The sequence below is a fragment of the Jaculus jaculus genome, chromosome 13 (assembly GCF_020740685.1).
Source record: "Jaculus jaculus isolate mJacJac1 chromosome 13, mJacJac1.mat.Y.cur, whole genome shotgun sequence".
Taxonomy (NCBI): Eukaryota; Metazoa; Chordata; class Mammalia; order Rodentia; family Dipodidae; genus Jaculus; species Jaculus jaculus.
The window spans coordinates 22,671,954-22,695,657 of record NC_059114.1 but is presented as its reverse complement, the minus strand read 5'-3'; positions in this window follow the sequence as shown (position 1 = coordinate 22,695,657).

The window sequence follows — 23,704 nt, the reverse complement described above, 5'->3', positions numbered from 1 at the left end:
GAGGCAGAGGTAGGAGAATCACTGAGTTCAAGACTACCCTGAGATTACACAATGAATTACAAGTCAGCCTGGGCTAGAGTGAGACCCTACCCCAAAAATAATGGTACTCACTTTATACTGATTAAGGGCACACTCCAACAGGAGGACATTACAATCCTAAACATATATGCACCTAAAATGGGGGCTCCCAAATCCATCAAACAAACACTATTAGAACTAAGGTCACAGATAACACCAAACACAGTGGTGGTGGGTGACTTTAACACCCCACTTTCATCAATTGACAGGTCATCCCGGGAAAAAATAAACAGAGGCATCTGGACTAAATGAGGTCATAGAAGGAATGGACCTAACAGATATATACAGGACATTTCATCCAAAGGCTGCAGAATACACATTCTTTTCAGCAGCACATGAAACATTCTCTAAAATAGACCATATATTAGGACACAAAGAAAATCTTAACAAATTCAGGAAAATTGAAATAATTCCCTGCATTCTATCTGACCACAATGGAATTAAACTATAAATCAGTAGCAAGAAAGGCTATAGAGCATACACAAAATCATGGAAACTAAACAATACACTACTAAATGATGAATGGGTCAATGAAGAAATCAAGAAGGAAATCAAAAAATTTATAGAGTCAAACAATAATGAGAACACAACATATCAACAATGAAGGCAGTTCTAAGAGGTAAATTTATAGCCTTAAGTGCCTATATTAAGAAATTAGGGGGCTGGAGAGATGGCTTAGTGGTTAAGTGCTTGCCTGTGAAGCCTAAGGACCCCGGTTCGAGGCTCGGTTCCCCAGGTCCCACGTTAGGCAGATGCACAAGGGGGCGCACGCGTCTGGAGTTCGTTTGCAGTGACTGGAAGCCCTGTCGCGCCCATTCCCTCTCTCTCCCTCCCTATCTGCTTCTTTCTCTGTCACTTTCAAAAATAAATAAATAAATAAATAAAAGTGAACAAAAAAAATTACAAAAAAAAAAAAAAGAAATCAGAAATGTCACAAGTAAATGACCTAATGCTTCACCTTAAAGCCTTGGAAAAAGAAGGACAAGGCAAACCAAAAATCAGTAGATGGGAAGAAATAATAAAGATTAGGGCAGAAATTAATGAAATAGAAACAAAAAAAATCCAAAGAATTAATGAAACAAAGAGTTGGTTCTTTGAAAGGATAAACAAGATTGATAAACCCTTAGCAAATCTGACCAAAAGAAAGAGAGAAGAGACACAAATTAATAAAATCAGAGATGAAAAAGGTAACATCACAACAGATTCCAGAGAAATTCAAAAAATCATAGGGACATACTATAAAAGCATATACTCCACAAAGTATGAAAATCTGAAAGAAATGGATGATTTCCTTAATTCATATGACCTACCTAAATTAAATCAATATGAGATTAATCACTTAAATAGACCAATAACAAATATGGAGATCTGAACAGTTATCAATAATCTCCCAACTAAAAAACGCCCAGGCCCAGATGGATTCACTGCTGAAATTTACCAGACCTTTAAGGAAGAGCTAACACCATTGCTTCTTAAGCTTTTCCAGGAAATAGAAAAGGAAGATATTCTACCAAACTCCTTCTATGAGGCCAGCATCACCCTGATACCAAAACCAGGCAAAGATAGAACAAAAAAAAGAAAATTACAGACCAATCTCCCTCATGAACATAGATGCAAAAATTCTCAATAAAATATTGGCAAACAGAATACAAGAGTATATCAAAAAGATCATTCACCCTGACCAAGTAGGCTTTATCCCAGAGATGCAGGGATGGTTCAACATATGCAAATCTATAAATGTAGTACATTATATAAACGGGTTGAAGGGCAAAAATCACATGATCATTTCATTAGATGCAGAGAAAGCATTTGACAAAATCCAACATCCCTTCATGATAAAAGTCCTACAGAGACTGGGAATAGAAGGAACATATCTCAATATAATAAAAGCTATTTATGACAAGCCTACAGACAACATATTACTAAATGGGGAAAAACTGGAAGCTTTTCCACTAAAATCAGGAACAAGACAAGGGTGTCCACTGTCCCCACTTTTACTTAATATAGTTCTGGAAGTCTTAGCCATAGCAATAAGGCAAGAGACACACATAAAAGGGATACAAATTGGAAAGGAAGAGATCAAGTTATCATTATTTGCAGATGACATGATTCTATACATAAAGGACCCTAAAGACTCTACTAGCAAACTGTTAGAGCTGATAAAAACCTACAGCCATGTAGCAGAATACAAAATAAATACACAGAAATCAGTAGCCTTCATATATGCTAACAACAAACACACAGAGGATGAAATCAGAGAATCACTCCCATTCACAATTGCATCAAAAAAAAAAAATAAGGTACCTTGGAATAAACCTAACGAAGGAAGTAAAGAATCTCTACAATGAGAACTTTAAAACACTCAAGCAAGAAATTGCAGAAGACACTAGAAAGTGGAGAAACATCCCTTGTTCCTGGATTGGAAGAATCAATATTGTGAAAATGGCAATCTTACCTAACACAATCTACGCATTTAATGCAATCCCTATCAAAATTCCAAAGACATTCTTCATGGAAATAGAAAAAACAATCCAAAAATTCATTTGGAAACACAAAAAACCTCAAATATCTAAACCAATTTTGAGCAACAAAAATAAGGCTGGTGGTGTCACCATACCTGACTTTAACTTATACTACAGAGCCATAGTAATAAAAACAGCATGGTACTGGCACAAAAGCAGATATGTGCATCAATGGAACAGAATAGAGGACCCAGATGTAAGTCCAGGTAGCTACAGCCACCTGACCTACGACAATAATGCCAAAAATACTCATTGGAGAAAAGACAGCCTCTTCATCGAATGATACTGGGAAAATTGGATATGTATCTATAGGAGGATGAAAATAGATCCTTATTTCTCTCCATGCACAAGAATTAAGTACAAATGGATTAACGACCTTAATATCCGACCTGAAACTCTGAAACTGCTAGAGGAACAAGTAGGGGAAACCCTTCAACATATTGGTCTTGCCAAAGATTTTCTGAATATAACCGCAGTTGCTGAGGAAATAAAACCAGGGATCAACCACTGGGACCTCATGAAATTACAAAGCTTTTATACAGCAAAGGACACTGTGAATAGAGCAAACAGGCAACCTACAGAATGGGAGAAAATCTGCCAGCTATACATTTGACAGAGGATTAATATCTAGGATACACAAAGAACTAAAAAACAAAAACAAAAACAAATAATAAGAAATCAAGCAACCCAATTAAAAATGGGCTATGGGCTGGACGTGGTGGCGCACGCCTTTAATCCCAGCACTTGGGAGGCAGAGTTAGGAGGAACGCTGTGAGTTCGAGGCCACACTGAGACTCCATAGTGAATTCCAGGTCAGCCTGGGCTACAGTGAGACCCTACCTCAAAAAACCAAAAAAAAAAAAAAAAAAAAAAAAAAAAAGAAAAAGAAAAAACCAAAAATGGGCTATGGAACAAAATAGAGAATTCTCAAAAGAAGAAATACAGATGGCATATAAACATCTAAAAAACGTTCTACATCCCTAGCTATAAATATATGTTAAAACTACATTAACATTCTATATCACTCTTGTCAGATTGGCTACCATCATGAAAACAAATGATCATAAATACTGGCAAGGATGCAGAAAAAGAACCCTTCTACACTCTTGGGGGGAATGCAATCTGGTCCAGCCATTGTGGAAAACAATGTGGAGGTTCCTGAGACAGCTAAAAATAGCTTTACCATATGACCCAGCTACACCACTCCTAGGCATATATCCTAAGGACTTGTCTCACTACCTTAGAGATACTTGCTCAACCATGTTTATTGCCACTCTACTCACAATAGCTGGGAAATGGAACCAGCCTAGATGTCCCTCAACTGATGAGTAGATAATGAAGATGTGGCACATTTACACAATGGAGTTCTACTCAGCAGTAAAGAAAAATTAAGTTATGAAATTTGCAGAAAAACAGATGGATCTGGAAAGGATTATACTTAGTGAGGTAACCCAGTCCCAGAAAGCCAAAAGTCACATGTTCATATGTGGATCCTAGCTACAAATGATTGGACTTCTATGTGAGTAGGGATAAAACTCAGTAGCAGAGGCCAGTAAGCTAGAAAGGGGAAAGAAAGGGAATACAAAGGGAGGAGGGGACACCTAATAAAATGGTATTGTATATATGTAAGTAGAAGAACAGATTAATGGGGGTGAAAAGGCCTAAGCGAGGTCAGGGGAAGAGATTGAGTAAAGGAAAGGTGGAGGGAGGGCTAATCAAAATCTAAGAGGATATAAATAAGACATATGGAAATCTACTTTTTTGACAATAGCATACCCAGAAGCCGTAGATTGTTACTAGAAAATTTTCAGTGCCAGGTATGGAATACCTTCCAGTGAGTTGTGGACAGGGAGATCACCAATGTCCCCAAAACATTACAGGCCATTGTCAAGGCTCTTGGTTTCCCACCAGGAATAGATGGTAAGACCCTATTGCTGAACACTGCACATGCTTGGGCTGCAAAGTCACTGAGAAATATTGCTAGAGCTGAGCTGAAAATCTCCTCCTTGTAGACCAGCTGTCAGAAAGCTGGAAAAAGTCACACTGCATGCAGTTCAATGGGAGAGAGTCAAATCACCAGGGGAGATACTCAACAGCGGACACTTGCAAGCCTTATATTTGGCCAACCAGGCCAAATGAGACAACAGATGCAATAGTGTCATGTCTGTTATGGGAGAAACCAATCGCTCTCTAAGTGGACTGGAGGCCTACTCCATGGGAGGGAATACATCCCTGATACCAAAAACCTGCAACAGGGGTAGTCATGAGCCCTGGAAGTGTAATGTCTGCTGGGGTCTGGCTAAATGTATATACCATGCTCACCAAACTGCCTAGTAAGCACTTCTCTTAATGTTCATACCCATATATTAATGCTACTCTCACTTTTGGTTAGCAAAGCTTCTCTTTTCAGATAGCAGTAACCTTGGGATGACTCAGAAGGCACCATGGTGCTGAGAAGATGTGACAGAGGAGTGCTCAGCACTGAAATATCTCTATCACACCTTCCAAGGCTCAGGGTCCATTGTAGAAGAGGTGGAAGAAAGAATGTAAGAGCCAAAGGAAGGGTAGGACTCCTAACAATGTGCTCCTCCAGACAAAATGGCCTGGATCTCCATGACCTCACGGTGCCTGACACTACCTACACAAGACCATTATAGTAGGAGGAAAAGATCATAACATCAAAATAAAAGAGAGACTGAGAAGGGAAAGGGTTATGATGGAGAGTGGAGTTTCAACAGGGAAAGTGGGGGGAGAAGGTAATTACCATGGGTATTACAATTATGGAACCTGTCATACAAAAATTATTTTTAAAAAAGTGGCAGGCATGGTGGTGCACTCCTTTAATTCCAGCACTTGGGAGGCAGAGGTAAGAGGATCGCCATGAATTCAAGGCCACCCTGGGACTACATAGTGAATTCAAGGTCAGCATAGGCTAGAGTGAGACCCTACCTCGAAAAAAAAAAAAAAAAGAAAGAAAGAAAGAAAGAAAAAAGAAAAAGAAATCAAGGTCGAGCTGAGCTGGAAGCCTCCTCCCTATTGACCAGCATGACTTGTCATGTTGGAAAGAACTAGGGAGCCTGTGTGAGGAGAAAAACTATCAACTGTCTTAATTAGCAGTGGACCCTGCAGGCTTTGCAGCTGCATAAATATACCAACCGGTGCAATGGTGTCACGTCTGTGAGGGAGGAAACCAACTGTTCTGTAATTGGACTGGGTGCCTGCTCCCCAGGAGGGAACACATGCCTGGTACTGAAACCCAGTCAAAAGCCTATGGCTGGTGAGGTCATGAGCCCTAGGGGGGAAACTTCTTACTGTTGTCTGACTTAATGGATATATTATGCCCACCAAACTGCCCTTTAAATATTTACGTTTATGCCCAGATATTAATACTACTCTCAGTTTTGGTTAGAGAAGCTTCCCTTTTCAGATGGTGTGACCACTGGAGAGACTCAAAAGTCACCAAAGCACTGAGAAGTGACAGTGGAGTGCTCAGCATCGTAAGGCTTCTCCATTACACTCTCCAGGGCTTAGGGACAACTGTGGAAGAGGTGGCAGAAAGAACGTAAGAGCCAAAGGAAGGGGAGGAATGCTTACAATACTGTCTTCCAGAAACCAAATGGCCTTGATATTTGTGCCCTCACAGTGGCTGGCACTGCCTAAACAAGACCTGCATAATAGGAAGGGGAAATTATGACATCAAAATATAAGAGACACTAGTTGAAAAGAAGGGATTCAGTGGAGAGGGATTCAAGAGTGAGAAATGGAGGGTGTTGGGAGGGATTATGATCATGTTATAGTGTCTATATGCACACAAGTTGTCAATAAAAAGTTTTGTTTTTGCTGGTCATGGTGGCACATGCCTTTAATTCCCAAAATAAATAAATAAAGTATTTAAAAGAAAAGAAAAGGCTAACACGTTGGGCATAATTTTCCTTCCATCATTGCATGTAAAATCAGCAACTTTAACTCTTCTCTCCTCTTTCCCTAAATAGGATAAGTCCATATTCTCTTTCAAATGCAAACTCCTGGGCTGGAGAGATGGCTTAGCACTTAAGGCACTTGCCTGCGCTGTCTGAGGACCCATGTTCAATTCTCCAGATCCCATGTAAACCAGACGCACAAGGTGATGCAAGCTCACAAGGTTGCACATGTGCACAAGATGGCACACACATCTGGCATTTGGCTGCAGGGGCTAGAGGCCCTGGCACGCCAAGTTTCTCTCAAAAAATGCAAACTCCTTTGATGATTAGCCTTTATAAACAATGTCCAGATACACTGTCTTTTTTTTTGGTTTTCTGAGGTAGGGTTTTGCTCTAGCCCTGGCTGACCTGGAATTCACTATATTGTCTTAGGGTGGCCTCGAACTCATGGCGATCCTCCTACCTCTGCCTCCCGAGTGCTGGGATTAAAGGCTTGTGCCACCACACCCAGCTAGATACGCTGTCTTTTAAGTTCCTTAGTAAGTTATCCACTACTTGAGCTTTCCACCTATAACCTTGAGAATGAACAGATGTCCTTTCCCTCCTGATAAAAGACGAGGTCCCCTCTCGGCGGTGGGCATCTCCAGTTCAGTTTGCTCTGTGAGGTCACTTACTTACAAACTCGGTTCGTCTGAGATTACGTTGTGTCACCGTCCCACAAACCATTCCCTCTTCTTCAACAGCTGTCCCTAATCGTCTACAGCAACACAGCTGCAATCGGGTTGTCCGACACTCCTCACGGGCTCACGATGCTAGGCTGAAACCTTTGGTCTGTGGTTGGCACCCTCTCTACTTTGGGTGAACAGGAAAAGTCACATAACAGCGTCCAGCAGTAAAAGCTACAAGACCGCACCTTCCGCTTAAGGAATCCAACCCTATATGTGCATGCGAGATGAAGCAAAGGGCAGGGGTGGAAATCACACACAGAGAGCTGTATCTTGATAGCTCTCTCTCTCCTGGGGGAAGTGGAAATGAGTAAATGTGGCACAATCGGGTATGGGATGAAAGAAGTCAGGCTCCCAAAGTGCTGGTAGTGACGCACGCCATTTCTGAGTTCAGCCCAGAGGGAGAGCGGTCGGTGTGGGCTGCTGAGAGACAAGGCTGGAGGAGTGACAGGAAGATGTAAAGAAATTCTGTTTCTTTTTAGACAGTATTATTTATCAAGATAGCCTTGCTGGAGTCCAGGCTGACCTAGAATTCACTATGTAGTCTCAGGGTGGCCTTGAACTCACGGCAATCCTCCTACCTCTGCCCCCTCCCCACACCCCGAGTGCTGGGATTAAAGGCGTGTGCCACCACACACACCTGGCTCTAAATTATATATATATTTGAGACAGAGAGAGAAAGAGGCAGACAGAGAGTATGGACTTACCAGTGCCTCTTGTCTGCAAACGAACTTTGGATACATGTGCCACTTTGTGCATCTGGCTTTATGTGACTACTGAGGAATCCAACCCAGGCCAGCAGGTTTAGCAAGCAAATGCCTTTAATCACCAAGCCATCTCTCCAGCCCCAGTGTTCTGGGGGTGTTTTTGTTGTTGTTTAATTTTTTTATTATTTGCAAGCAGAAAGAGAGAGAGAACATGTCAGGGCCTTTGGTACCATTTCTCTTGTCACTACACACAAGCTGCAGACACATGTGCCACTTTGTGCACCTGGCTTTACCTAGGTACTGGGAAATTGAACCCAGGCCATCAAGCTTTACAGGCAAATGCCTTAGTCACTGAGTCATGGCTCCAACTTTATTTTTCTGGCTTTTAAATCAAGCCATATAGATGAATTTACTTGCAAAAATCCATCAAGTGCTACACTTCTGGTTTGGACCTTTTACCTTCAGCTATTGTATGTAATAAAACAGGTTTCATAGATGGGCCTGGTGATTCATGCCTATAATCACAACCCTTGGGAGGTAGAGACAGGAAGACCAGAAATTAAAGGTCATCCTGTAGTACATAGTCTGGGCTACTCAGTGTCAAAACAAAAACAACAACAACAAAATAGAGGGCTGGACAGATGGCTCGGTGGTTAAGGTGCTTGTCTGCAAAGCCTAACAAGTCAGGTTGGATTCCTCAGGACCCACATAAGCCAGACTCACAAAGAGGCACATGCATCTGGAGTTCATTTGCAGCAGCTGGATGTCCTGGTATACCCATTCTCTCTCTCCCTCTCTCCTTACAAATAAAAAAATAAAATATTTTTTAAAAAATAGAAACAGAGCAAAGTGTGGTGTCTTGCACCTATCATCCAGCATTTGTGAGGCAGTGTGAAAAGGATCACTGTGAGTGGAAGGCCAGCCTGGGCTAGAGTGAGACTGCCTCAAACACACACATGTGCTCTCAGAAGAAAGGGAGAAGGAAAAGGAGGAAAGAGGGAAAGGAAAGGGAGAAGAAGGGAAGGGAAGAAGAGGAGAGGGAAGGGGAGGGGGAGGAGGGGAGGGGAGGGGGAGAGGAGAAGGGGAGGGGAGGAGGGGGACGAGGACAGGGGAAGAGGAGGGAGGAGGGGGACAAGGAGGGGGTCAGAGGAGGGGGAGGGGAGGAGAAGAGAGAGAAAAACAAGACAGATTTTAAGCAAATCTGTTAAGACACTGGAGTGTTGAAAATCATTTTTAAAATATGTTTATTTACTAGAGATAGAAGAGAGAGAATGGGTGAGCCAGGGCCTCCAGCCTCTGCATAGGAATTCCAGGTGGATGTGCCATGTGCATCTGGCTTACATGGGTTCTGGGGAGTTGAACCTGGGTCCTTAGGTTTTGCTGGCAAGTGCCTTAATTGCTAACCATCTCTCCAGCCCTGGAAAATCATTTTAAAATAACACTTATTACTAAGTGTGGTGGTGCATGCCTTTAATCCCAGCGCTCAGGAGGCAGAGGTAGGAGGATCACTGTGAGTTCGAGGCCAGCCTGGGAATACATAGTAAATTCTAAGTCATCTTGGGCTAGAGCAAGACCCTACCTTGAAACAAAAACAAACAAACAAAAAAAATAGCATTTATCAGGCTGAAGAGATGGCTTAGCAGTCAGCAGTGCTTGTTTGCAAAGCCTCCGTTGGCATGGATCCAACTTCCCAGCACCCACACGAAGCCGGATGCACAGTGGCACATGCTTCTGGAGTCCAGTTGCAGTGGCAGGAGGCCCTGGCATCATGGCCATTTCTCTCTCTCTCCTTGCAAATACATAATACAGAAAAGAATTTTAAAAATAAATAAAATAACACTTAATGAATGTAAGCTTCATGCTTCATACATGTCTTTACCCAGTCTGTCCACCTCCAGCTCAATTTTCACTTCTCTGCTTGTCCTGTGTGCCCCAAAACAGGCTGCATGGTCCTCATGCACACAGGTTCCCTCACAGGCTGCCTTCAGGTTAGGTTTGGCCCATGGGAGGGACCAGCAAAGACAAAGAGATGGGACAGGAGGAAACATTGCTTGCTTCTCCTTTCTTTCTTTCTTTCTTTCTTTCTTTCTTTCTTTCTTTCTTTCTTTCTTTCTTTCTTTCTTTCTCTTTCTCTCTTTCTCTTCTTCCTCTTCTTCTACTTCTTTTTTTTTTTTTTTTCTTCCAAGGCAGGGTCTCATTCTAGTCCAGGGCAACCTGGAATTTCAGGTAGCTCAGGCAGGCCTTGAACTCACAGCGATCCTCCTACCACTGCCCCAAGGCATTCACCACCACGCCCTGACTCCAAGGACATTGCTTTCCACGCGCCCTTGCTTGAGCCTCATGACTCTAGTGCTGCCGCCTCCTCCACAGCTGCAACTTCTGTTTGTGACCTGCTCACAGTGCCCCTTCACTGGCCTCCCGCCACCCTGCCTCCTCTGCCTGTATGTGACACTGGTATCCCTCTGTTCTGTTCCAGTTCTTCTCCATTCTCTGTCATCTTGACCCACTCAACTTTGACATTTCTGGGGATTGTATGTTTGTTTTGGTTTCTCAAGGTAGGGTCTCACTCTGGCCCAGGCTAACCTGGAAGTCACTATGTAGTCTCAGGGTGGCCTTGAACTCACTGTGATCCTCCTACCTCTGCCTCCCTAGTGCTGGGATTAGAGGCGTGCGCCACCACGCCCAGCCAACTTTGACATTTCTTGAAAGCATCTCTTGGCACTGGGGAGATGACTCAGTGGGTAAAAACACTTTCTGGGCAAGTATAAGGGTCTGAGTTTGATTCCCAGCACTCACGTAAAAAGCCAGGTGTGGCCACACGTACCTGTGACCCGAGCACTGATGGGAAAGGAAACAGGAGGATTGCTGGGACTCCCTCATCTACCAGCCTGACAGAAAAACAGCAACTTCAGGTGTAGTGAGAGACCCTGCCTCACAGAAAGTGCTAGAGGACCATACCCAACATCTACCTCTGGGCACAAACATCAACACACGTGTGTGCATACATCATATGTACATATGCACATACATACCACATATATTACACACCACACACCCTAAAAATAGTCTTCTGATCACCTCCTAACAAGCACTTAAGAAAAGCTTTTTGTTGTTGTTTTTTTGAGGAAGAGTCTCACTCTGGCCCAGGCTAACCTGGAAGTCACTATGTAGTCCCAGGGTGGCCTCAAACTCATGGCTATCCTCCTACCTCTGCCTCCCTCTCAAGTGCTGGGATTAAAGGTGTACGCCACAACGCCTGGCTTAAGAACAGCTTTTTTAAAAAAGATTTATTTATAAGAGACAGAGAAGTTGAGAGAGAGTGAGAAAAAATGGGCATACCAGGGCCTTTAGCCACTGCAAACAAACTCCAGACGCATTTGCCACCTGTGCATCTGGCTTATGTGGGACCTGGAGAATCAAACCTGGGTCCTTAGGCTTCACAGTCATGTGCCTTAACCGCTAAGCCATTTCTCCAACCCAAGAACAGATTTTGAGGGCTGGAGGAATGGCTCAGTGGCTAAAGTCACTTGCTTGCAAAGCCTGATTGGCCTGGGTTCAATTCCCCAGTACCCATGTAAAGCCAGATGCACAAAGTGGTACATGTGTCTGGAGTTCATTTGCAGTGGCAGGAGACTCTGACATGCTCACTCTCTCTGAGAAAGAAAGAAAGAGGGAGGGTGGGAGAGCAAGAAAAGGCAGCTTTTGTGGCAGGCATGGTGGCACACACCTTTAATTCCAGCACTCAGGAGGCTGTAGTAGGAGGATTGCTGTGAGTTTGAGGCCAGCCTGGGCTGAAGAGTGAGTTCCAGGTCAACCTGGACTAGGGTGAGATACTGCCTCAAAAAAAAAAAAAAAAGTGGGAGGTTGGAGAGATGGTTTAGCAATTAAAGCACTTGCCTGCAAAGCCAAAGGACCCAGGTTCAATTACCAGGGCCCATGTAAACCAGATGCACAAGGTGTGACATGTGTCTGGAGTACATTTGCACCAGCTGAAGGCCCTGAGGCACCCATTCTCTCTCTCTCTTCTCTTTCTCTCAAATAAAATAAAATAAGATAGATGAATAAACAAATGAACAAAAGAAAAAAGAACAGCTTTTGCAAAAAGACACTGCCCCTTGCCCAAGGCCACTAAAAAAATCCTTTTTATCCCCTTTCTTTGGGTATTGCTCTTCTTGACCCGACACGGGCATATTAAGCCCTCTGGAGCAGCTGTCTACCCTGCCCAGCATCTTCCCTGCAAGGCCGAAGGTGCGGGAAGGAGAGCAACCAAGCCCCTGACTGCCAGCTTTGACAGTGTCCCGTCCCAGAATCTACAGGCCCCTGAAAGCCTCCAGCCACTGTCCCAAGCCTGCAGTCACCCTGGGTTCCAGGAACAGCAGAGCTCCACAGCCATATCACCCCCAAGAGGGAGCAATCACCCCATGGAAACTGGTTTCTCTCCTCAAGCAGTGAGGACTTCTGTAGACACCTTGTGAGCCACCAACTGAGATACCATGAATCACACCAGGAACTGCCTGACTCCGCAGACCCCTGTCCCCTGCTCCAAACCTTGCTCTGGAGCCCTAAAGCTCACAGCAGTGCCTTGGAAGACAGACTAGGGACTCACTGAACCCCTATACCTCTATTATGGCCATGTGTTGATCAAACCTCCTCTCTGTGCCTGGCACCATGAATGGCCTATTTCAATGGGTATTAGGACATATAGAAGAGCCCAAACCTAGTTCTTCAGGTGTTTGCCCTAAAATTCTGGTTACATAACAACCCGAGCAAGATTCCGTTTCCCTCTGGGTCCTTCCCAACCATCATAGCATCTACTCACCTCCCTTTTGACAAGCAAGTGGCCTTCCTGGATCCCAGTCTGCTAAATGTCTGCCCAGGAGACAGTGATGGGAACCAGCCTGGGACAGATGCCAGCATTCCTTTCCATTTGGCACCATGCTGCCATCCATGACCCCACAGGATGTTGGGGACACCTGGCCACCGTCTGGTGCCCTGGGCAGTGTCTATCCCTGCCATGTCCTTGGCTGCTCGAAGAAAATTGTTCCCATCTGGTGGGTCTTCAAGAACACTGTCTCTCTCTCTCTCTCTCTCCCTTCCCTCCGTTTCCTTCTTTCTCTTTCCCCTTTCTTTCCCTTTCCTTTCTTCCTCTCTCTCCCTCTCTTCCTTCCTCCCTTCTTTCTTCCCTTCATTCCTTTTCTCATTTCTGAGATGGCTTTGCTCCAATTTAAAAGCCACATATTTGGGGCTGGAGAGATGGCTAAGTGGTTAAGGCAAGCTTGCCTATAAAGCCTAACGACCCAGGTTCAATTCCCCAGTACTCGCCTAAAGCCAGATGCACAAAGTGGTGCATATATCTTGAGCTTGTTTGCATTGGCAGGAGGACCTAGAATGCCCATATTCATTCTCTCTTCAGTTGCCTCTTTCTCTGTCTATCTCTCTCAGATAACTCAAACTATTATTTAAGATACTCTAGATCTCCCGGGCTTCTATGCGGATGGTTGAGCCAGACATGAAGTCAGGAGACGTGGCAGGTGGGGCTCAGTGTGAGCTATCTGGATGCCCTGTTTGCTGGGCACAGAGTTTCTCCGGGTCCTCCCATATTGCTCTGCCATTCACACAGCACTGGGCCCTGGCCCAGCCTCCGGTAGGAAAGCCAGAAGTCCCTAGAGTTTGACTTTCTCCCAGTCTCTTCTAGCTGGCCAGAGTCTGATAAGGTAGGCCCAGGAACCCCGCAGTGTCCTCTGCTGTGGGGCAGTTTGAGATGATCCCTCAGCATCAGGCTGAATGTCCCTTGGAAGCATGTTCTTAGTGAGTCACTTGAATCTGGGTCCCTGGCTTCGAGTCCCCTGCCTAGAAAAACCATCCCATCCAGATGGCTTCCTAAGTAAAAGGGCAAGTTTCACCCTGAGAGATTCATTGCTAGTCTTTAAGTAGCCAGCTTACATCAAAGACAACCTTATAAAGTCATGCGTGGTGGCGCACGCCTTTAACCCCAGCACTAAGGAGGCAGAGGTAGGAGGATTGCCATGAGTTCGAGGCCACCCGTGAGACTACATAGTGAATTCCAGGTCAGCCTGGGCTAGAGCGAGATCCTACCTTGAAAAATAACAAAAAAAGACATTCGTTTGTTTGTTTTGCAGTGCTCAGGACATAATTTAAGCCCTGTGCATGCTGGGAAAGAGCTTTCTACCACTGAGCTACATCTCAAGCCCTTTTCTCACTTGTGTACTTTGAAGCAGAGTCTCACCTTGAACTCACTCTGTAGTCCAAGGAGGTTTTCAACTTGTGATCCTCCTGCCTCAGCTCCTGAGATTACAGACCTAGTGCCAGGTGCAGCCCTTGTTCTGTTTTAGAAATGAATGCCAGGCAGGAGCTCTCCATCTGCTCTCCTCTTTCCTTCTCTTAATGCCAGGCTGTGGGGATGGCGCCGTGAGTGGTTAACAGTGCTTGCTTCTAGACAGTGAGCACCAGCTGGTTTCTCTGGACACACAGAAGGGATTTTTGCTGCCCTCCAGGGTCATAGCTCTGAGGAATCAAGCGCCTCAGTCTTTGCCATCTTGGGCCTTCTGCAGTGCATCCTTGGCAACTCAGTCCATTTGTACTGTGCCCCTTGGCATGTGGGGTACTTACCAGGGATCAGTCATGTGGGCATAATTGACAACAATGCAGTCTTTCTGTGTTTGTGTGTGTGTGTGTGTGTGTGTGTGTGTGTGTGTGTGAGAGAGAGAGAGAGAGAGAGAGAGAGAGAGAGAGAGAGAGAGAGAGGGAGAGAGAGAGAGGGAGAGAGAGTGGGAGAGGGAGAAAGGGGTTGATGTCAGCTGTCTTCCTCAATGGCTGCTTACCTCATCTGCCAAGGCAGGGTCTCTCACTGGAATCCAGAGCTCACTGACTGGCTAACCTAGCTGGCCAGTTTGCCACAGGGACTCCTGTTCTGACTCCTGAGTGCTGGGATTATGGCATTGGCATGGGTTCTGGAGGTCCAGCCCCAGGTTCTCACACTTAGATGGCAAGCGCTTTACCAACTGATCCATTTCCTCAGCCCCTGCTTGGTCACTTTGTCTCCACCTTCTCCAGAGGGCAAGCCCAAGTACACCACATGGCTCTGAAGACCCCACCCAATGGCACATTCATCGTGAGGTCTCAGAGGCTGTTGCCCAGAGCCGAGCAAGGACCATGCCTTTCCTGGCATGTGGAAGGCTCAGAGAGCATAGATTTTTGTCAAGGTAACCTTCAACTGCATGGTCGTCACTCTATCCATCAAAAAAAAAAAAAAAAAAGCGGCCTTCTCTCCCCCTAATACCCATTGAAATAGGCCATTCATGGTGCCAGGCACAGAGAGGAGGTTTAATCAACACATGGCCATAATAGAGGTATAGGGGTTCAGTGAGTCCCTAGTCTGTCTTCCAAGGCACTGCTGTGAGCATTAGGGCTCCAGAGCAAGGTTTGGGGCAGGGGACAGGGGTCTGCGGAGTCAGGCAGTTCCTGGTGTGATTCATGGTATCTCAGCTGGTGGCTCACAAGGTGTCTACAGAAGTCCTCACTGCTTGAGGAGAGAAACCAGTTTCCATGGGGTGATTGCTCCCTCTTGGGGGTGATATGGCTGTGGAGCTCTGCTGTTCCTGGAATCCAGGGTGACTGCAGGCTTGGGACAGTGGCTGGAGGCTTTCAGGCGCCTGTAGATTCTGGGACGGGACACTGTCAAAGCTGGCAGTCAGGGGCTTGGTCGCTCTCCTTCCCGCACCTTCGGCCTTGCAGGGAAGGAGCTGGGCAGGGTAGACAGCTGCTCCAGAGGGCTTAATATGCCCGTGTCAGGTCAAGAAGAGCAATACCCAAAGAAAGGGGATAAAAAGGATTTTTTTAGTGGCCTTGGGCAAGGGGTAGTGTCTTTTTGCAAAAGCTGTTCTTTTTTCTTTTGTTCATTTGTTTATTCATTTATCTTATTTTATTTTATTTGAGAGAAAGAGAAGAGAGAGTGCCTCAGGGCCTTCAGCTAGTGCAAATGTACTCCAGACACATGTGATACCTTGTGCATCTGGTTTACATGGGTCATGGTAATTGAACCTGGGTCCTTTGGCTTTGCAGGCAAGTGCTTTAACTGCTAACCCACCTCTCCAACCTCCCACCCTTTTTTTGAGGCAGCATCTCATGCTAGTCCAGGTTGACCTGGAACTCACTCTTAGCCCAGGCTGGCCTCAAACTCACAGCAATCCTCCTACCACAGCCTCCTGAGTGCTGGAATTAAAGGTGTGTGCCACCATGCCTTCCACAAAAGCTGCCTTTTCTTGCTCTCCCACCCTCCCTCTTTCTTTCTTTCTTTCTCAGAGAGAGTGACCTCTTTGAGAGCAATGGCACCTTAGCTAAGCTCTTAAGTGGGCACAACTTGGGACCTAGGGTGCTGGTTCTCTCAAGGAATAGAAAAGCTCAGCTGAGTCATAGCTTCTGGGTTTTTTTGTCCTGAAGAATTTGGAGGATGGGTCTCACAGAAAATGTAGGATGAGTTTCAAAGGGAAAACTTGGGGCTGGGGTGATGGCTTAGCAGTTAAAGCCACTTGATTGCAAAGCCTGACAGCTCAGGTTCAATTCCCCAGTACACATATAAAGCCACATGCACAAAGTGACACATGTGTCTGGAGTTTGTTTGCAGTGGCAAGAAGCCCTGGCACGCTTGTAGTCTCATTCTTTCTTGCTCTCTTTCCTCACAAATGAATAAATTAAAAGAGAAATGTGAGGGCTGGAGAGATGGCTCAGTAGTTAAAGGCCCTTGTTTGCAAAGCCTGACAGCCTGGGTTTGATTCCCTAGTACCCACGTAAAGCCAGATGCTGACCTGGATAATAAATTGAAAAAAAAAAAAAAAAGAATGAAGGCTGGGCATGGTGTTGCATGACTTTAATCCCAGCACTTTCAGAAGGCAGACGTAGGATTATCTCTGAGAGTTCAAGGCCAGCCTGGAACTACAGAGTGACTTCCAGGTCAGCCTGGGCTAGAGTGAAACCTTACCCCCCCCCAAAAAAAAAAACATAAAATAAAGGCCAGGTGTGGTGGCGCATGTCTTTAATCCCAGCACTCAGGAGGCAGAGGTTGGAGGATCACCATGAGATTGAGGCCACCCTAGACTACAGCGTTAATTCTCAGGTCAGCCTGGGGCAGAATGAGACCCTACCTAGAAAAAAAAAAAAAAGGAAAAAAATGAGAGAAGGGCCAAGGTTGTAATTCAATGGTAAAGTGCTTATTTAGCATGTGTAAGGCCCCATGTTCCATTCCCAGAACCACTATGACCACCACCACCACCATCTCACACATGTGTGTGTGTGTGCGCGCACACACACACACACACACACACACACACACACACACACACAGACTTAAATCAGGTACATTCTACTATTCTAATATTGGAGAGCTGAGGTAGGAGGATCACTATGAATTCAAGGTCAGCCTGGGCTACAGAGCAATTTCCTAGTTAACTTGAGCTAGAGAGAGAGAGAGAGAGAGATTGAGAGAGAGAGAGAGGGAGAGAAATAGGCAGAGAGAGAGAGAATAGACACGCCAGGGCCTCTAGCCACTGCAATGAACTCCAGACATATGTGCCACCTTGTATATCTGGCTTACATGGATACTGGGGAATGGAACCTGGGTCTTTTGGCTTTGTAGGCAAGTGCCTTAACTGCTAAGCCATTTCCCCACCCCAAAATATCTTTAAGTGAAAAAAATAGGGGAAACTTTATTACAGAGAGAAGGTAAGTTTAGAGGAAAAGCTTCTATCAAGCTTATTGAGAAGCAGATGTAAGCCGCTCTCTGGGACAAAAAGGAGTCCCAGAAAGGGGGGGGGGCTGCTGCTGGATGGCTGTTGTCTAGGGGTTTATAAGGTTTTCTGGATAAATAGGTTGATCTTTAAAATGACTGGACTGAGGTCTGGAGAAGTGAAATTCTGGCTCATTCATCCTACGAGGGGTCCCTGTGCCTCCTTTTCCATCAGGGACTGGCCCCATTTCCTCCCCGTCGCAGTAACTGGGTTGACGGAGGTTTCTGCACCCACTTGCAAGCTTTGCAAGGGAGAAGCAGGCAGGCGGGGAACTGTGGAACCCAACTGCCCAGCATACATCCCCATGAGATGCTTACACACCCTCCATCCTGGCGTCCAGGCCAGGACCTCAGTGGACACTTCTAAGGATGAGTGGGGTATCTGGTCACGTAGATCTCCAGACAGCTGTGCTTATTGGTTTGCTTTTATTTAACAGATGGCCGGACGTGGTGGCACACACCTTTAATCCCAGCACTAGAGAGGCAGAGGTAGGAGGATCGCCGTCGGTTCAAGGCCACCCTGAGACTACGTGGTGAATTCCAGGTCAGCCTGGGCTAGAATAAGGCCCTACCTCAAAAAACAAACAAATATGGGCTGGAGAGCCTGCTTAGCAGTTAAGACATTTGCCAGCAAAGCCAAAGGACCTGGGTTCAATTTCCCAGTACCCACGTAAAGTCAGATGCACAAGGTGGTGGTACATGTGTCTAGAGTTCGTTTGCAGTGGGGAGGCCCGATGCACCCATTCTCTCTCTATCTGCACTCTCTTATCTCTTAAATATATATATACACACACACACATTTGTTGTTTTTGAGGTAGGGTCTCACTTGGATTCACTATGTAGTCTCAAGGTGACCTTGAACTCACAGCAATTCTCCTACCTCTGCCTCTCGAGTGCTGGGATTAAAGACATATGCCACCATGCCTGTCTTAAAATATTTTTTAAAATTATAAAAACAAACCAAAAAATAAAAGAAAGACAAAGTCAGAAAAGGAAAATAAACAAAGGCACTACTAACGACGGCCTGGCCTCTAGCTGGGCAGAGCGAATGCCAGAGACTGCTTACTTTGCTGTCGCAGTCTCTTCTCCCTGACCGCCTAGAATCCTTTCTCCCGCTCGCATCCCAAGGATGTTTCCAGCAGGTGGTGAGCATGCATGGAGCCTGGTACTGTGCTTCGAGGGCACAGCTGCCTTAACACAGAGCAGGGCACACACGACTATGTCCTGCCCCTCTCATTCTTTTGTTTGTTTGGTTGTTTTGTTTTTTGAGGTAGGGTCTCACTCTAGCTCAGGTTAACCAGGAAATTCCTCTGTAGCCCAGGCTGACCTTCAATTCACAGGGATCCTCCTACCTCAGCTCTCTAGTACTAGAACCAAAGGCATGTGCCACCATACCCTTGGTTTAAGTCTTCGTGTGTGTGTGTGTGTGTGTGTGTGTGTGTGTGTGTGTGTGTGTGTGGTGGTGGTCACAGTGGTTCTGGGAATGGAACATGGGGCCTTACACATGCTAAACAAGCACTTTATCATTGAGTTACAACCTTGGTTCTCTCTCTCTCTCTCTCTTTTTCTCTGAGATAGGGTTTCACTCTACTCCAGGCTGACCTGGAATTCACTCTGTAGTTCCAGGCTGGCCTTGCACTCCGAGATCAGCCTATCTTTGTCTTCTGAGAGTTCTGGGATTAAAGTCATGCAACACCATGCCCAGCCTTCATTTTTTTAAAAAAAAAAATTATTATCCAGGTCAGCCTGGACTAGATTAAGGCCCTACCTCAAAAAACACACAAACAAACCATAAATAAATAAATAAATAAATAAATAAATATACTAGCAAGGAGAGAGAGAGCAAAAAAAGAGAGAGAGAGAAGCTGGGTATGGTGGCACATGTCATTAATCCCAGCACTCGGGAGGCAGAGGTAGGAGGATCACCGTGAGTTGGAGGCCATCCTGAGACTCCATAGTGAATTCCAGGTCAGCCTGGGCCAGAGTGAGACCTTACCTCAAAAAGAGAGAGAGAGAGAGAAGGTACGCCAGGGTCTCCCATCACTGCAAATGAACTCTAGATGCATGCACCACTTTGTGCATCTGACTTTATTAATGAGCCATCTCTATAACCTTAATGTTTCTCTTTTTATTTTATTTTTTTATTTGTGAGGAGGGAGAGCTAGAAAGAATGAAACTATGGGCATACCAGGGCTTCTTGCCACTGCAAACAAACTCCAGTCATGTGGGTCACTTTGTGCATCTGGCTTTATGTGTGTACTGGGAAATCGAACCTAGGCCATTAGGCTTTGCAAGCAAGCACTTTTAAGAGTTACCCCCCTCCAACCCCTCTTTTTTTTTTTGAGTTAGGGTCTTGCTCTAGCCCAGACAGATCTAGAATTCACTAGGTAGTCCCAGGCTGACCTCGAACTCATGGCATTCCTCCTACTTCTGCCTTTGCTGCGATTAAAGGGGTGTGCCACCTCACACTGCCCTCTCTCATTCTTAATGAGAAGAACCATGACTGTCGGGATGGAACTGAAACCAAAGGAGGACAAGACAGGCAAATCATGGTGACATGGAGGGAAATGAGCCCCAGACTTCAAATCTGACTGAAGGCTCTGGACAAGCAAGAATCCCAGCACGAACGTTTGCTGAGAACATGGAGACAATAGGCCTTGCATTGATTGTTTTAAATAAGAACATGAAAATAAACCGGGTGTGGTGGTGCACGCCCTTAATCCCAGCACTCAGGAGGCAGAGGTAGAGAACTGCTGTGAGTTCAAGGCCACCCTGAGACTACATAGTGAATTCCAGGTCAGCCTGGGCTAGGGTGAAACCCTACCTTGAAAATAGCAACGAACCATGCTTAAGGCTGAATCCCACCATTACCTTCCACTACGACCTTACTCTCTTCCCAGATGCGTTCTGGAAATTTCACAAACAAGACTGTTAACCTTTGCCTACAGGGAAAACAGCTTATAGCGCAAACTTGTGACCAAGGGTGTGACCGTCTTAATTGTAGTTACATGGCGGGAGCCACCCTGTGATCTCATTTAAATTTCTTAGCTATCCTCTGAAGGTAATAACTTCAGAACTCTCCAAAATCTCATATATGGCTTTGGTAAACACTGTGAGGTGGGCTTTTCTCCCAGAAGCCCACCCTCATGCTCTGCATATGTCTTATTCTTTCTCTATTAATCCCTGTGCTTAATTAAAATTTATGTTTAAAATGCTTCTTAATAAGCTCCAATTCTGCTTCATCCTGGGATTCTTTTTCATTTCTTTATTTCATTTTATTTTTGGTTTTTTGAGGTGAAGTCTCACTCTAAGCCAGGCTGACCTGGAATTCACTATGTAGTCTCAGGGTGGCCTCGAACTCACAGTGATCCTCCTACCTCTGCCTCCCCAGTGCTGGGATTAAAGGCCTGCACCACCACGCCCGGCTCATCCTGAAATTTTCTGCCCAGAAGCCAAGGACTCCGTTGTATGTGCTGGAGAGATGGTGCAGTGGTTTCAGGATTGGGGTTCGTGTGAGTGGAGGCCTCTGAGCGCTCCTGGGGCTTGGGGGCAGCGGCGTGGCACTGTCTCCACACCCCCTTCCCAGCTCTGTGGACAGATGTGGCAGCTTCTGTGGGACCTGGCAGCTAGGGGTGAGACTGAATCCAGAGGCCAGCAGTGGGCAAGGCTGCACAGCACAGAGGCTCAGCCCTGGGCTCCCTGGCCTGGTCAGCTCATGAGGTAAGATGAAAGGCCAGGTAAGAGAAAGGCCAGGTTCAAGACTTACTGTTTCCCACTCTTGGAATTCTGGAATAAAAGAAGAAAGGAACGCCTCCTGTCATCCAGAGGTAAGACAGCCAGGTTCTAAGTCCACTTGGTTTTATTTGTTTAGTTTTTGGTTTTGTGAGCCAAGGTCTCCTACAGAGGCCATGCTGTCCTTGAACTTGTGATCCTGGGACTACAGGGTTGCTTTGCCGCCTACAGCTTGATAGCAAACCACTTGCCCCCTCTGAGCCAAGAGTTTTCCTTCTGAAAATAGAGGTGATGACTCCCACAGCAGGAAGTCTTTGAGAACCAGTGCTTTGTCGGTGCACGGTAAGTACTTGAGATCCTGCTGGCCATTGACATTCAGGAAAGTGGTCTTGAGGGTTGGCTCTCAGAGCAGAGTATCCAAATGTCATTTCTGGGTCCTTCCAAGGACTCACCAGTACTTGACATGTGTACGCACGCTCATTTCTCATGCAGCCCACGAGTGGGTCACGTGATTGCTCTAGCGGATGACATGTGGATGGAAGAGCTCAGGAAAGATCTGAGAGCCAGCTGTTTCCAGGCAGGGCCAGCAGGAGGGCCAAGAGCCCCACAGAGAGGCCACTCGAGGGCTTGCAAGCCCCTCGCCCCACCCTGCGCCACCCCCAGAGCAGCTGTGGGAGAGTGTTCTCTTTGAGAAGGATATGAGCTCCCCGGTTCACCCCAGCCCTCAGTCCACCTTTCTACTTCCTCCTGCCAGGCCTTTGGGCTCTGCTCACCCACAGCCCAGGGGCTCCACCAAGATGGTGGGTTTTCCAGCCATCTCCAGGTGAGCTTGTCAGAAGTCCCACATCCTCAGGATTTGGAATGACACTGACAGCCCACGTTCAACTTTCACATCCTTGAGGAGCCAGCCTCTTTCTGACAGACTTAGTTTAATCCTCTTATCCAAGAGCTCAAGATCAGGGGACAGTTGGGTCACCTGCCTCAGCCTGGCCAGATCCGATTACCTGCTTTGACCCCAAAATTCACTCATGCGCACCCAAGATGATTAGTCCCAGCAGGGCACTGGGGATGGTAAGTCGTCCCCTTTTGGAAGCATCCTGGCTAGGACGCAGAGGTCACCGATGCAGAGTGCCACCTCATGCCCAGTCCCCCACCCTGCCCTGAATCTGGGTCATCTTCATGTCCCAGTGAATTCCACATAATTTTAACATCCCAGAAAATAAAGGCTGACCCAATCGAGGGTCAGGAAATGAAAGAATCTGAGACCTATGAGCATGTTCTGAAGCGATGCAACTCGGGGCTGGGCTTCTCCAGCACCCCCATCATCCCTTCCTCACCATCAGCTGGGAGGCTCTGGGCCGCCCAGTGCTGCCTGAAGCAGGCCACCTGACTGATCAGAAACACGGTCTTGCCGGGCGTGGTGGCGCACGCCTTTAATCCCAGCACTCGGGAGGCAGAGGTAGGAGGATTGCCGTGAGTTCAAGGCCACCCTGAGATGACAGAGCTAATTCCAGGTCAGCCTGGACCAGAGTGAGACCCTACCTTGAAAAACAAAAAAAAAAAAAAAAAAAAACACGGTCTTGTGGCTTCTGCTCTCATGGGCTTCTGGAACACCCCAGAGCTTCCCCTTGAGATATGCTAATCAGCCTCCTCAAATAGCTATAGGACCTGACCCATCAGAGCCTGGTAGAGAGCCTTCTTGTTTTTTGACGCTGTTGAGGTGGGTGTTTTCCTTCCTGGAGCTGGGCACGGAAGCCAGGGCCTCGCGCATGCTAAGCAAGTGAGGTACCACTGAGCTACACTCCCAGCCCCTGACCATGCTTTTCACCCCTTGACCTCTTGGCCTCAAGCCTAAGACTCATCCACTTCCGTTTCACTGAAGATGTTACCACCACCCTCTGTCTTTTGGCGTTTCCCTTTTTATTGTGAGCTGCCGAGTGCGGCCTGCCTTACCTGGCTCTCCAGCCTCACGGCTGAGGGCCTGATGTGCCCCAGATGCCGCTGGAGGCTCTGGTGGTGTGAACGCCTTTGCTTAGGGAGTTCAGTCATGGGTGCTGAACTAATTGTGTCACATATCTAAGTCACGGGCAGGAGGGTCTGGTGGTAACCAGGCTGGGCCAGACCTCAATTCAAAAAACAAGCAGGGCTGGAGAGATGGCTTAGTGGTTAAACGCTTGCCTATGAAGCCTAAGGACCCTGGTTCGAGGCTTGATTCCCC